Source organism: Pongo pygmaeus, chromosome 12 (genome assembly GCF_028885625.2).
Source record: "Pongo pygmaeus isolate AG05252 chromosome 12, NHGRI_mPonPyg2-v2.0_pri, whole genome shotgun sequence".
Classification (NCBI taxonomy): domain Eukaryota; kingdom Metazoa; phylum Chordata; class Mammalia; order Primates; family Hominidae; genus Pongo; species Pongo pygmaeus.
In genome coordinates, this window is record NC_072385.2 from 29,384,761 (window position 1) to 29,400,941 (window position 16,181).

Consider the following 16,181-nt stretch of genomic DNA (forward strand, 5'->3'; position numbering starts at 1 on the left):
TTACTCACCTGTTAGACATGATTCCACCTAGAATGACATGGATAAGTAATGCAGATGTAACTTCCACGCCTCCAGAAGGCTTTTGGGGTTTTAAAGAGAGATGAAAGAGCTACAGGGCAGTAATGTGAACTCCTCTTTACTTCCTACAAAAAAAGAAATAATCTTTTATAGAAGGCATAGGACATTGGCCAGGTTCTTGCCCCAGCTCTGGGTCTCACCAAGAATGTAGATAAATTGAAAGGAAAAATTTTAAACCATGAGGTTGTTCCTTTCTTATTTAAATATGGTCGTTCCCTTGTTTCGTCAGCCATAGGCTTTGGGCCTGGGCAGGATCTGTAGCCCACAGCCTTTGAGTTCTTGACCTATCCTCTGAGATTTTTAGGGTTCAAAGTAGAAAGATTTGGTCCCCTGCTTCCAGTCCTATCTGGTACCCACTCCCTAATCTTTTCTGGCTAACCATTGTGCTTCCCAGTAATTATGTTTACCATTTTCTCACATAGGGATTAACAACATAGGCTCTGGACTCAGAGTGCCTAGGTTTAAATCTTGACTCCACCACCTCCTTAGTAGTTATTCAGTCTCTTTGTGCCTCAGTTTCTTCATTTGTAACTAACACCTATCTCAGAAGCCATGGGAAGGATTAAGGGATGTGATAGGAAGCACTCACTGACTCTTGGATATCATTATTTATGGTTGTTACTTGGTGTCTCTGCTGCATTTTGTTTATCGCTGCTGGTTCCGTGACTGTCCATCAGTGTGCCTTGTGCTTGTTCTGTAGATTTTATTTCACAGTCTCTTGGTTTTGGTGGGTGGCACACGGCCCTGAGAGGACGGGGACATGAGAAAGATTCTGAGCCCTTTAGTTGTCTCTAGTGCTACATCATGATTGTCATCATTGCTGTAAACCAAAAAGTATCTGAGACAAGTCTTATTCAATTTAGAACGTGTATTTTGCCAAAGTTAATGACACACCCATGACACAGCCTCAGGAGGTCCTGACAACATGCGCCCCGGGGTGGTCGGGGTACACCTTGCTTTTATACATTTCAGGGAGACATGAGACATCAATCAATATATGTAAGATGTACATTGGTTCGGTCCAGTAAGGCAGAACAATTCGAAGTAGGGGGTTTCCAGGCCAGAAGTAGATGAGAGACAAAAGGTTGCATTCTTTTGAGTCCTTGATCAGCCTTCCAATGAATACACAATTGTGTCTGGCTCAGTGAACCTACATTTTTACATGAACAATAGGGTAGAGGAAGCAATCAGTTATGCATTTGTCTCAGGTGAGCCTCAAAGGATGACTTTGAGTTGTGTCTGTCCTTTTTCCATAAGGAGTTTTCTTGTGGGCAAATGATGAGGGAGGGATGTAGGTTGTTATCTTTGTAGCTATCTTATTTAGCAATAAAACAGGAGGCAAATTTGCCTGACGTAGTTTCCAGCTTTATTCTGTTTCTGTCTTTTGCTTTCCTCCCCCCCTGCAACTTTTGGGCATGTATTTGTAGTCATCAGAGATTGAAATTCAAGTGTTTGTCCTATGTAGAATTGGTCCTTTTGCATAACTGCTAAAATTATGAAAATTAAATGAATACACCCCATACTTAATACAATTTTGTGGTCATGTACTTGACTTACTCTGTAGACTCACTCACTCACTTCATTTTTTAAACACCATATGGTATACATTTCTTTCATTTTTTTAAAAAATGGATTCAAAGGGAAGAATTCTAATCTCGTAATAGACCCTGGAAAACATTTTAAAGAATTTTTGTCTGATTAACTGTAGCTTTTAAAATCCTGATTTTTGGTTTCCTTGCCACATCATTTAATTGATAAATTATAAGTGTTGTTTGATATTTTTTAAAATGCATATATTCTAAGTTATGTATTAAATTATTTCAACATGGCCAGGCATGGTGGCTCACGCCTATATTCCCAGCACTTTAGGAAGCCAGAGTGGAAGGATTGCCTGAGCCCAGGATTTTGAGACCAGCCTGGACAACATGCCTAGACCCCATCCGTCAAAAAAAATAAACAAATTAGCCAGGCGTGGTGGCCCATACCTATAGTCCCAGCTACTCAGGAGGCTGAGGCTGCTGCAGTGAGCCATGACTGCCACTGCACTCCAGCTTGGGCAACAGAGTGAGACTCTGTCTCAAAAAACAAAAAATCTTTCAGCATGTTTCATATCTAAGCAAAGTCCATCCGGTTTACATAAGACATCTTCTTCTGTGATGTTCAAATATGCATTCATACAATACCCATATGCTACTGTTTATGAATTCATTTCCTCAGTGTCTTCAAACTCTTTTTTTATTCCTGATTTTTATGAGAAGTATTTCAATCTTTGAAATTCTCTTGAATTACTAGCATGATTGTTCCAGTTTTCCCTCATAGTTACCATCGTGTTTGGAGCTCTAAAAATATTTTGTTTCAGTTTACATGTTTCCTTCTATAAAGAGGAATTAAATGTAAATGTAAGATTAAAACAATGAAGCTGGGCATGGTGGCTCACGCCTGTGATCCCAGCACTTTGAGATGCCAAGGCAGCAGATCACTTGAGATCAGCCTGGGCAACATGGTGAAACCCCATCTCTACTAAAAATACAAAAAAATTAGCCAGGCATGGTGGCGGGTGCCTGTAATCCCAGCTACTCATGAGACCAAGACAGGAGAATTGCTTGAACCTGAGAGGCAGAGGTTGCAGTGAGCCGAGATCGTGCCACTGCATTCCACCCTGGGCGACAGAGTGAGACTCTGTCTCAAAAAAAAAATAATATAAAAAAGATTAAAACTGGAAAGCTTGCTAAGGTAGTCTGTCTGAAAACAGGAATAATTTTTTTTCTTTTATCAAAAAAATGGCAGTTTTAATAGCTTTTGCTCTAAGATGACCTTGGGAGAAAAGCCGTAAAATAATTCCCAGTGTGGTGTTTTAAAATAGAAGATTTTTCGTTTTAAATATGTGTTTAGGAATTTCCTGTGTTACTAACATTGTCCTTTAAAATGATCTTGAAGCAAAGTCTAGTTTAATACAATGTTTAAATGCAGTAAAAATATCAGCAGATTTTATAATTTTTGTCATAGATAGCAATATACCACTAGATTTATTTCACAAATGCTACCTGAATATAATTTCACAGACAATGAACAAGTTACCAAGTTGTATATTTACTCAATTCAAAATTAAACACTGTGGATTTCAACAGTAATAAGCTCCTGTGGTTACCTGTTGGAAATGCATTACAGATGGTCAGGAGGCTCTCTGAAAAGTTGTCTTCTCCAGGACCATTTTAAAAATAAATTAATAATGTGTATTGCTCTAGCTTTTCAAAAGAATAGTTGAGTTCTTCAAATAGCTACAGCTTACAATACAACCACAGGTGATCTGGTTACATTTATGTTAAGAGTGATTAAAAACTTTCTTCCAACCTTTCTGTCAGATAACCAAAATAACCCCTTATAATTTAAAATTAATTAAACCTCATGGCTACCTAGTTTAAAGTACTAAGATCATGTTGCCTCCAATAAAGAAATCATTCACATTATAAAAATATGATTCTTTCCTTTAGATAAATTTATCTTTGAGGTATTCTAAAATGTGATTACCATCCTAGGCAATACGGCAGGACCCTGTCTCTACAAAAAAAATTTTTAAGTTAGCCAGGCATAGTAGTATGCACCTGTGTCCCAGCTGTTCAGGAGGCTGAGGTGGGAAGGATGGCTTGAGTCCAGGAGTTAGAGGCTGCAGCGAGCTGTGATCACCACTGCACTCCAGCCTGGGTGACAGTCGAGGCTCTGTTTCCAAAAAAAAAAAAAAAAAGTGATTGACTGTATTTAAGTAAATTATATTTACATTAGATTTCCTATTTACTTAGTACTGAATGAAATGTAATCTACAGTCTATGTTACACAGATGGATGTATAGAACAAATTTATAGGACTTTTTTTTCAAATGATACTAAATTTTTATATGTATATCACAATAAGAATTGAGGTTAGAATTATGGTTTTTTACTAACATGAATATAATATCATCACCTAGTGGCCTTCGTTTAGTTCGGTACAATTACTTCACATCATTTATATATCTTTGTTGAATATGTTTCCACTAATTTCTTTTTTTTTATAATTATTATCTTTAGGAATAAGTTTGTGGAGTTCGACATGAAGCCAGTCTGTAAGAAGTGCTATGAGAAATTTCCATTGGAGCTGAAGAAAAGACTTAAGAAACTAGCTGAGACCTTAGGAAGGAAATAAGTTCCTTTATTTTTTCTTTTCTATGCAAGATAAGAGATTACCAACATTACTTGTCTTGATCTACCCATATTTAAAGCTATATCTCAAAGCAGGTGAGAGAGAAGAGGACCTGTATGAATGGTTTTATGTCATTTTTTTAATTAAAAAAGAAAAATTCATATAATCGTGTTTAAAACACAGATGAAGTCAGTATTTGCCTTTGTTAACCCTTATCCATTTGTTGACATGTAGACTGTCTACAAAAAAAAAACCACGTGGTTAAATGTTAAATTTTAATTAAGGCCCCCCAAAATTACATATGACTTTTTAAAATGAAGGGAGCCACCTTTTACATGACTCAGGTGAAAAAACAGTATAAACATTAATTTACTTTGTATTCAAAAGAAAATTCCAACTGCTGTTGGGGAAGGACACAGAAAAGAAAAATAACCACCCAAGAAAAACAAAAACAAGAAAAACAAATCTTATACAATCTTTAGTATATTTATCAAACTAGTAGCTATAAAGTGAATATGCACATTGCTAAGACAGAAAACAAGTGTAATTCAGAACTACTTGATTCTTTTTTAGTTAAATGCAATAATTATTATGCTTAGTTTTATAACCTGCTCTCCTTGTGAATTCTTCCTTCAAATGATTACTTAACACAGTAGTAATAGCTAGCTAGTAGGATGTCTTTTAAATTTTTGTGCAAAAAAATTTCTACCAGGTATTTGGAAATATACTTTACAATATTGGAAAATGAAGTATTTTTAATGTATTACAGCAATTATGTTTCTAAGCTTAATGTTAAGCATGTAGTCTTAGAATAGGACATGAAATTAAGTTGTATGTAGCTTGGAATGTATTGCTTCAGAAAACTGAATGTGTATGTCGGTCATATTGCCTTTATAACCATGCTAATATCTATGCTTTATACATACTCAAACTTGCCTTGCCTTAAAAAAATACATACTACATACTTAAATCAGAAATTCTAGCCATCTCACAGAATACCAACTAAAACTAAGTGCATTGAGATCTGAGATTGGGAAACCCAGATTCATTTACCACAGCTGTAATTAAGTTTTTAGAAACTCTATTCTCCTCTTTTTGGGGAAATCCATTGAAGTTAATTTCTGTTATCTTATTAGAAGAAAATGATGTTGATATGTTTCAGATTTTCCATTTCAAATCTTATAATTAATTGGATTTATTTACTATAAGTAGGAGGTATAAATGACACTCTTAAATTGGAAGGAGGGGTGTTTTAGTGTCTGTTTTAGGTCAAAATTAGTGATTCTATTTTTATCAAAAGTTTTATCCTGAAGTTTCAGGACCACTCTTCCTTAATAAACTTGTTAATGGAAAGCAAGCTTTATGAACATTTAAAAATGTTGCTGCTGCTTTGTTACTTAAAAAGAAAGTTGCCAAGAGAGACTTCTTAGGGAAAATATTTTTTTTTCCAAAAATTGCTGAAATATTGTTTTCCCATTTTTAAAAAGTCTCAGGTTATTACCACTCTGCCATTAAATATTTGTATGCCTGCATTTTTAAAAATTCTGTGCATGTACTTTATAGAGTACATTCTATTTCTGTTTTCAGATACCCTACAACCAATTTTTTTAGTAATCTTTCAGAATAAAAATTATCATAAATGATTGAAAATAATCATCACATAGTTTAAGATTGTATGTGTTCAGTAGTTTAAAACAATCTTTGCATTTGACCGCAAGAATCAAAGTCCCTTCAGTGTGCCTTTGTCAGCTAATATGTGACCAGCAATGACAAACTTGGGAGTATTTATTAAATGTTATACTATGAATATAGGCAACATAGGACAGGGTTTGCAGTATAGAGTCTTGATGCTAAATTCTCATACACCTCTACATGAGAAATATGGAGGAGAAAAACAAGCATTTACATATATTCTTCATCACTTTGAAGATGCATGGCCTGAACTCGACTGCTTGTGTTTGTTTACATATCAGGCATAGCCAGGCATCTCCTGTAGCCAGAGGTTCCATTGCTGTCTTTGCTCAGTCCTCTTTTAAAATATGAATTAGTGGACAGGTGCGGTGGCTCACACCTGTAATCCCAGCACTTTGGGAGGTTGAGGCAGGTGGATCACGAGGTCAGGAGATCAAGATCATCCTGGCTAACACCAAAACCCCATCACTACTACAAAAAAATTAGCCGGGCGTGGTGGCGGGCACCTGTAGTCCCAGCTACTCAGGAGGCTGAGGCAGGAGAATGGCAGGAACCCGGGAGGCAGAGCTTGCAGTGAGCCAAGATTGCGCCACTGCACTCCAGCCTGGGCAACAGAGCAAGACTCCATCTCAAAAAAAATAAAAATAAAAAATAAAAATAAACTATGCATGAGTATTTTCTAGAAATTCAACTTGCTAAGCCTGTAATACTTAAGGGTAGTTTATCTAGATACAGTACTTTCTTCCCTGATAAGTAGTATCATTGGAGCCCTTAGGTATAGGAGAAGAGGAAGAAGTTTAAAAAGTGTACCTGGGCTGGGTGTGGTGGCTGACTCCTGTAATCCCAGCACTTTGGGAGGCTGAGAGGGGCAGATCATGAGGTCCGGAGATCGAGACTTTCCCGGCTAACACGGTGAAACCCCGTCTCTACTAAAAATACAAAAAAACATTAGCCAGGCGTGGTGGCGGGCACCTGTAGTCCCAGCTACTCGGGAGGCTGAGGCAGGAGAATGGCTTGAACCCAGGAGACGGATCTTGGCAGTGAGCCGAGATCGCGCCACTGCACTCCAGCCTGGGCGACAGAGCAAGACTCCGTCTCAAAAAAAAAAAAAAAAACTGTTTAAGTGGATTAAAAGAGAAACTTGGTCTAGTTCATAATATTTTTAATAGGGCTTTCCCTGGCTGCTGGAAAACTTAGGCCAGTAAGCATCTCTTTGTTTAAAGTCCTACAAGACAATTTGAAATAATTCATTGTTCATGCCAAAATTCTAAGTACTGTTTTTCTTAGCAAGTGTAATATAATCGGGAAAAATGGGTACAAGTAAAACATTCTTTGGATCATACTCAAAGCCTTATTAGCACTGCACCTGAATAATAGGTAATTTGCCTCACTCATTTGCCAAAGTAGCCATTTCTAAGTTAAGGAAGTTTTTAGGTAGGCTCATAGCCTTGTGTTTCATTTTAGATTGTAAGCTCAATGGCAGGGATACTATATCGATAATTATGTTTTCATACAGCAACCATCACAGTATATTCTTGGTGCTTAATAAATGTTAATAATTGTTAACAATAACCTGTTGTATATTGTTTAATTTGAATGGTATATATGTGAAATACATATGAAAATTGAAGTATTCATGAATATATAATAGAAACAAGTAAATGAATAAAATGACCTGGTTACTATAGATAAGCCAAATTTTGAACCATTTAGAACAATGGTGTAGTCTTCCCTCTATTCAGTGTAAATGCTGGGTTTTTTTTTTTATTTTTCTTATTCTTAAGAAAGGAGATAACAGGCCAGGCACAGTGGCTCACACCTGTAATCCCAGCACTTTGGGAGGCCGAGGCCAGTGGATCACTTGAGGTCAGGAGTTTGAGACCAGCCTGGCCAACACAGTGAAACCTCATCTCTACTAAAGATACAAAAATTAGTAGGGCGTGGTGGTGTGCACCTGTAGTCCCAGCTACTTGGGAGGCTGAGGCAGTAGAATCACTTGAATCCAGGAGGCAGAGGTTTCAGTGAGCTGAGACTGTGCCATTGCACTCCAGCCTGGGTGACAGAGTAAGAAAGACTCCTTCTCAAAAAAAAAAAAAAAAAAGAAAGGAGATATACAGCTTAATAAACAATTCAGCAGGCCCTGAGTCACTGTGCGCAGTGTGTTGTTAAGACACCCACTACCAGGGCATTCCTCTTCCAGGGCTTGGTCCGCCTGGCTCTGCATCCACCTTAAATGTAGAGCATCCTGGGGGCTCTGTCTGAGTCTTGCATTCCATTTCCTTCCCTGTGGAGGTGAGACAGGTCATTACATCTCCCTGTGGGAAGTGTTGGATGGGGTGAGCACAGAGCATGCTAGACCATAGTGGCAGGAGCCCAGGGAGGGGAAGAGAGGGGAGGCTTCCTAGAGGAGCTGGATCTTGAGAGATGAACAGAAGTTGGCCAGGTGGGGAAGGAGGATAGGGAGTGGGCATCCCAGGCCACGGCAGAAGGACTGCTTGAGCCCAGGAGTTCCAAGACAAGCCTGGGCAACATAGCAAGACCCCAGTTCTACAAAAATTAAAAACTAGGCAGGTGTGGTGGTGAGACCCCGTCTCTACAAAAAATCAAAAAGTTAGGCATGGTGGCACATGCCTATGGTGACCAGCTACTCTGGAGGCTGAGGATGGCTTGAGCCCAGGTCAAGGCTGCAGTGAGCTATGATCGCACTGCTGCACTCCAGCCTGGGTGACAGCGAGACCCTGTCTGAAAAAAAAATTAAAAAAATCTACTTGGGAAATACTTATAATAGTAAAAGCAGGATCTAAAATACTATACATGATCATAAGTATGTGCAAAATGGCCTTTTGAAAAGATGGAGGGAATATATTGAAATGTTATGGAAATGGTTTTTAAATTTTTTGTTTGGAGCTTTTTTTTTTGTAGAGAAAGGGGACTCTTCAGATTGTGTTTTCAGCTTGCCAAAATTCTATAATAATAGGAAATGGTAACTTTATTTTTTGAACGTGCTCTGTTAAATCAAATGCATATGCTACAATATTGTTTTCATAATTTTTTGGCAAAATTTTCCCCACAGATGGAGCCATGCTGAGCTTTAGCTGCTTTTAAGCAGCTCCTGTCTTAATTATCACACATTCTAACTTAGTAGAGTTAAAAGTAAAGCCTTCACTCTAATGAGCCAGTCACCCTGCCTGGTAAAATTTTAGATCTCAGAAGCCATTTACCCTTGCAATAAAAATTAGTGACATTCTGGCCAGGCGAGATGGCTCACACCTGTAATCCCAGCACTTTGGGAGGCCGAGGCAGGCAGATCACCTGAGGTCGGGAATTCGAGACTAGCCTGACCAATATGGAGAAACCCTGTTTCTACTAAAAATACAAAATTAGCCAGGCATGGTGGCACATGCCTGTAATCCCAGCTATTTGGGAGGTTGAGTCAGGAGAATCGCTTGAACCCGGGAGGCGGAGATTGCAGAGAGCCGAGATCGCACCATTGCGCTCCAGCCTGGGCAACAAGAGTGAAACTCTGTCTCAAAAAAAAAAAGAACAACTAGAGCAGTGGTCCCTAAGTGAAGCTTCCTCTGTATTTACAACCTCTCCTTATCACTTGCATCACCATCTGCCTCCTGTCAAATCATCGGGGGCATCAGATTCTTATAGGGGTACAAACCCTATTGTGAACTGTGCATGTGAGGGATCTAGGTTGGGTGCTCCTTATGAGAATCTGATGTCTGATGATCTGTCACTGTCTCCCATCACCCTCAGACGGGACCATCTAGTTGCGGGAAAACAAGCTCAGGACCCCCACAGATTCTACCTTATAGTGAGTTGTGTAATTATTATATATTACAATGTAATAATAGAAGTAAAGTACACAATAAAGGTAATATGCTTGAATCATCCTGAAACCATCTCCACCACCACCAACTGTGGAAAAATTGCTTTCCATGAAACTGGTCCATGGTGCCAAAAAGGTTGAGGACCACAAAAAAAAGAAGTGCATCAGAGGCCAGGCACGGTGGCTCACACCTGTAGTCCCAGCCCTTTGGGAGGCCTAGGCAGGCAGATGGCTTGAGTCCAGGAGTTCAAAACCAGCCTGAGCAACACAATGAAACCCCATCTCTACTAAAAATACAAAAAATTAGCCAGGTGTGGTAGCATGCACCTGTAGTCCCAGCTACTCGGGAGGCTGAGGTGGAAGAATCCCCTGAGCCCAGGACGTTGAGGCTGCCGTGAGCCATGATCATACCACTGTACTCCAGCCTGGGCGACAAAGTGAGACCTTTCTAAAAAAAAAGAAAAATCATCAGCATATAACGTGGTAAGAATCAATGTTAGAAATATGAATGGGAGGCCAGGCATGGTAGCTCATGCCTGTAATCCCAGCACTTTGAGAGGCCGAGGCAGGCAGATCATCTGAGATCAGGAGTTCAAGACCAGCCTCACCAATATGGTGAAATCCCGTCTCTACTAAAAATACAAAAATTAGCTGGGTGTGGTGGTGGGCACCTGTAGTCCCAACTACTCAGGAGGCTGAGGCAAGAGAATCGCTTGAAACCAGGAGGCAGAGGTTGCAGTGAGCTGCAATTGCACCAGTGCACTCCAGCCTGGGTGACAGAGCGAGACTCCATCTCAAAAAAAAAAAAAAAAAAAAAATATATATATATATATATATATATATATATATGAATGGGATACAGAGATTGCTCAGAGAGACTGGGTGATTGTAGGGCATCTGCAAAGATTTCCCAAAGGTGGTGATGGCTGCACTGGGGTTTGAAAGACATGGAAGCAGCTTTCCAGAGGGAGAAAGGGGAAAGGGCGGAGGGTGGGGCGGAGGGGTGAGTGGGCTTTTTAGGCAAAGAGACCCACCTGTAAGAAGAGCCTGGTGTGATAAGAGAATGGTGAGAATTCCCATTTAGTTGAGATTAAGCTCTGGTGCGAGAGATGAAGTTGGAGATGGGTGGCTAACATGGACCTATGCCTAGCACAGCACCTGACATGGCAGAGGCAGTCAATAAATATCTGCTGATTGATTAATTGTCAGACATTGGTTGGCTTTTGGGATACTGACAACACAGTGTCTTGTCAGCTAAGAATCAGATCCTGGATGGTGGAGGTTTCATCAAAGCCATTCTACCATACAGAGTCCTGCCAAGCCTCTCCAGGCAAGAGCCCTTTATCCCACCGTACTATTGCAACCACAAAAAAGGGAATAATACAAGGAAAGATAGGACATAATAGATGATTGATGCCAGAGGAACGGGATAGTAATGTGATAGGAACTCCAAGGATAGAAAAAGCGAACACTCTGTAATAGAGTGGTCAAGGAAGTTTTCCCAAAGGGGCAGGACTTGAGCTTGGCTTTGAACAATAAGGGAAAAAAGTGAAGGGAAAACCCACAGAAGGGGAGAAATTAGCTGCAAACTATCTATCTGATAAGGGATTAATAACCAAAAGATAGAGTGCGCGCTGTGGCTTATGCCTATATTCCCAGCACTTTGGGAGGCTGAGGTGGGCAGATCACAAGGTCAGGAGTTCAAGAACAGCCTGGCCAACATGGGGAAAACCTGTCTGTACTAAAAATAGAAAAGTTACCCAGACGTGGTGGTACACACCTGTAACCTCAGCTACTCGGGAGGCTGAGGCAGGAGAATCGCTTGAACTCAGGAGGCGGAGGTTGCAGTGAGCCAAGATTGTGCCATTGCACACCAGCCTAGGCAATAAAGTGAGACTCCATCTCAAAATATAATAATAATAATAAGGGGAAAACTCAGAGATGGAATTACATGCACCAGGTGTAGTGTGAGCAAAGGATTAACTTCCCGATACATTCTTGTTTCCCATATAGCTATCAAGGTCATCTTTTAGTAATGAATTAAGTTCTTTTCCAATTCAAAATTTGTCTGCATCTTTACCCAAATATCCAGATCTGATACTCTAGGCTTGGGCTAATATAGTGGGGTGCAGGAGGCTTAGGTTAAGGTTTAAAGTTCCAAGGGCTGAACCGGAATAAACGGTGTATTTATCAAGGGAAGAGCAAGGCAAAACCAACAAGTCCAAACCATGGAGGTCTCAACCGAGGTGAGGGGAAAAGTTAGGGAGCCTTAGGAAAGCTCTGAGGAGGGACCCCAATTAGGGGGACAGTAGTTAGGGTATGAGGTTTGTGAGATCAGGACTAGAATTGCTGCAAAAGACCCTATGACTGGGTGGCAGCAGCACGTTGTGGAGATAAGCCTGCTTCCTCAGCCTCTTCCTCTTGTCAGAACCCTTTGCCTCTCCCTACACACACACGCACACACACATGCATGCACCATGCTACAGAAACCTTTCTCAGTCTTGACATTCTCTCAAATTATGTGTTGGTCTTCCCTTCATCTTCAGATTCTTTAAAGAGTAATCAAAGTTCCCACTTCTAGCATGATGAAGTGAGGAGGTCAACAAATCTTTCCAAAAGGTAGCTGGACAAACCATTTAGCATTCTGTAATTTTACCAAAGGCACAGCACAAATGGGGATGTGTTTAAGAATGAAAGCTGGCCGGGCATGGTGGCTCATGCCTGTAACCACAGCACTTTGGGAGGCTGAAGCAGAAGGACCACTTGAGCTCAGGAGTTCAAAAACAGCCTGGGTAATGTGGTGAGACCCCCGTCTCTACAAAAAAAATCAAAAAAGGCATGGTGGTGCACACTTGTGGTCCCAGCTACATGGGAGCCTAAGACAGGAGAATCATTTGAGCCCAGGAGATTGAGGATGCAGTGAGCTGTGATCACACCACTGCACTCCAACCTGAGCAACAGAGTGAGACAGACCCTGTCTCAAAAGAAAAAAAAAAGAATTAAAGTGAGCCTTGGATAAGACCAGCCTGTGTCCGTGGCATCTTTGCCCAGGCTGCTACCCCCATTTACCCCAGCTGTTGATAACACACACAGTGGCCCCCAGCAGGGCAGCCTGTGGAAATAAGCTCCCCTGCCACCTCGCTGCAGGAGCTAGAGGCAAGAGTGAGGAAGGTTTTAATTTGCAGCATGGCTAGTTAAGGTGGTCATATCAGTGACCAGGAGGAAGAAAGGCCACTGACTCCTAGCCTGAGGCTCTGGGCCTTTGGAGACAAGCAAATGACCTGCAGATTAGTCAGGGATGTAAGAGGGAGCTCCAGGAGGGGGGAGAGCCAGAGGGAGCTTAGTAAACTCCACACTATCCAAACGGACTGAAGGCTCATAGCTGGCAGAGATTAGAGCAAACCCAAGCCATGTCCATATGCCCAGGGCACACAGCCTGTGTCTGTGCCGGTGCCAGTGTTAGGAAGTAAAAGCCAGAACACCCTTGCAAATGGCCCGGGCAAACGGCCCGGGGCAATCTATGTGCCATTGCACATAGATCCAGCAGCAGATGGTGGAAGCCATATTGGCTTTAACTGATGTTTGACTGACAAACTATGCAGACAAGAAGCAACCTCTAGGAAGCCAGTCTGAAAAATTAAGGCAAACAAATGCCAACAATAAAACTGAGCAATGACCTGAGTGAGTGCACACTGTGGAGGAGACAGGCTTCCTGCATGGAGTCCAGCCGGGAGACAGTACGGAATGCATGGAGCAGCTATTGGAAGACATTGAAAACTAAATAGTTGCAGGCAGCTTTCCCAAGAAGACCAGAACTTGAATTACCACCAAACCAGTGGTGAGATAACCATGTTTCCCCTATGGTATCCCCTGACTAACCTGGCAGTGGGCACCAGGGTGTAGATAGAAAGAGCTGCAGAAGACGCTCTCTATTTCTGGCTCAAGTAACAGGAAAAGGGTCTCCTAACATTCCGAGGGAATCCAGAAGTTCGTTCCTCCCCATTTTTCTTTTCCCTGTTCTCTCATACCTCAGCCCACAAGCAGTCCCACCGTGGCACTAGCACCAGCCCCAAGAGGAGCCCAGGAGCCAAGATGCAGGAGGAACCTTCTCCAATTGACAGAGCTGTGGTCCCAAGAGGGCAGAAACAATCCGTGTTGCTTCCCTTCCAATTCAGACCTCCCACTGCTTGGCTTCAGATGTAGAAATGCATGGTAGAGCCAGATAACGAAAGCCTGTTTTCTGCTTGGAAGACTAAAAAGAGAAGCCTCAGCAAATGAAAGCAACAGGGTAATTACTGAGAGAGAGTTAATCAGTGAAGCAACCCCATTAACTTGTCTACAAACCCCAGGGCTCATTCTTGAGCTGCTCCTGCATAGATCTGGTCCTGTTCAACACACCAAAGATTGACAGCTGAACTGAGAGACCATCACCCACAGACACAACTGGCCACTGGGTAGTGCACAAGTCAGACAGAACTGAATAGTCCTGGGAAGATTTTGGACACTGAACTGACTTTGGAACCAGACTGCAGAATGGAGGGGTGGGAACTTGTGGCTTGAACCTAATCAGGTAGATTGCCTGGCCAAAATGAAAATACCTCTAATCTCCATAGGATTTAATTTCATTCAATGATTTTTTTTTTTTTAGTAAATTTGCAATGTTTTACAGCCATCCCCAAAATCTAATTCCAAAATATCTCTATCACCCCAACGAGAGACTCCATTCACTTTGGCAGTCACATGCACTCCCAGATTTCCCCTCCGCCCATCCCTTGGCAATCACTAGTCTACTCTCTGTGTCTTTGAGTTTGCCTACTCTGGATATTTCATATACATTAAATGATATACAAGGTTTTGTGATTGGCTCCTTTCATTTACAGTAATGTTTTCAAGGCTGATTCATGTTGTAGTATGCATTGGTACTTCATTATTTTTTATGCAAAGGTAATATTCTATCGTATGGCTATACCACATTTTTCTTTGAGACAGAGATCTCACTATGTCACCTAGGCTGGAGTAGAGTGGCTCTTCACAGGCCTGATCACAGCTCCTGCACAGATCAAGGAGCATCACTGCAGCTGCAAACTGCAGCTTCAAACTCTCAGGCTCAAGCGACCCTCCTGCTTCAACCTCCCCAGTGGCTGGGACTACAGGCATGTGTGTCTGTGCCCAATAATACCACATTTTAAAAGTCCATCTTCAGTAGATGGAAATTTGGATTGTTTCCACCTTTTACTAATAAAAACAGTACTGCTATAAACATTCATGTATAGGTTTGCTTTTGTTTTCATTTTTTCTTTTTTGTAGAGATGGGGGTCTCACTGTGTTGCTCAGGCTGGTCTCGAATTCCTGGACTCAAGTGATCTTCCCATCGAAAACTCCCAAAGTGCTGGGGTTACAGGCATGAGCCACCATGCCTGGCCTGTATACAAGTTTTTGTGTAGACATGTTTACATCCAATTAATGAACACAGGATGCCTTTCCATTGATTTAGCTCTTCTTTAATTTCTTTCAACAGTGTTGTGTAGTTTCCAGTTTACAAGTCTTACACTTTTGGATTAAATTTATTCATAATTATTTTATTATTTTTGATAATATTATAAATGGAAATGTTTACTTAATTTTACTTGAATTGTTCATTGCTAGTGTATAAGTAGGCAACTCATTTTTTTAATTGACCTTGTATGGTACAATCTCTGAACTCATGTATTATCACTGATAGTTTAGGTCTTTTTTTTTGAGGTTTCACTAGGGTTTTCTATATATAAGATCATGTCATCTAGAATAGAGATAGTTTTATTTATTCTATTCCTATTTCAATAGTTTTTGTTTGCATTTCTTGCCTAATTGCCCTGGCTAGAACATCCAGTACAGTGTTGAATAAAAGTGAAGAAAGAAGGAATCCTTGTAAGTCAATTTTTTTTTTTTTTTTTTGACACGGAGTCTCACACTTTGGCCCAGGCTGGAGTGCATTGGCATGATCTCGGCTCACGGCAACCTCCACCTCCCAGGTTCAAGCAATTCTCCTACCTGAGCCTCCTGAGTAGCTGGGATTACTGGTGCCTACCACCACACCTGGCTTATTTTTTGTATTTTTATTAGAGACGGGGTTTCACTATGTTGACCAGGCTGGTCTCGAACTCCTGACCTCGTGATCTGCCCACCTTGGCCTCCCAAAGTGCTGGGATTACAAGCACTTTGTAAGCCACTGCGCCCAGCCATAAGTCAGTTTTTATACCCCTTCTTTCATCCCTGATTTTAGTAATTAGAGTCTTTCTTTTTTCTTGGTCAATCTCAAAAAAAAAAAAAAAGTTCATGAATTTTAAAACTTTTTCTAGGCCAGGCATGGTGGCTCACTCCTGTAATCCCAGCACTTTCAGAGGCTGAGGCCGGCTGATCA

At 41.0% G+C, this 16,181-nt stretch overlaps 1 protein-coding gene across 3 annotated transcripts in view; it reads right to left on the minus strand.

Annotated features, from left to right (window-relative positions):
- Window positions 1–16,181, minus strand: part of LOC129030882 (protein CREG2-like) — a 76,769-nt gene that overhangs the window by 640 nt on the left and 59,948 nt on the right. The window contains exons 2-4 of one of the 3 annotated variants that reach the window (XR_010123223.1): window positions 3,681–3,795; window positions 668–822; window positions 9–143 (exon numbers count right to left, since the gene is read on the minus strand). The gene's annotated coding sequence lies outside the window, so the exon portion shown is untranslated. Of the gene's footprint in view, window positions 1–8; window positions 144–667; window positions 823–933; window positions 1,229–3,680; window positions 3,796–16,181 lie in introns of those variants that run through there. The other 2 variants (XR_010123224.1, XR_010123225.1) reach the window with 2 other exon arrangements.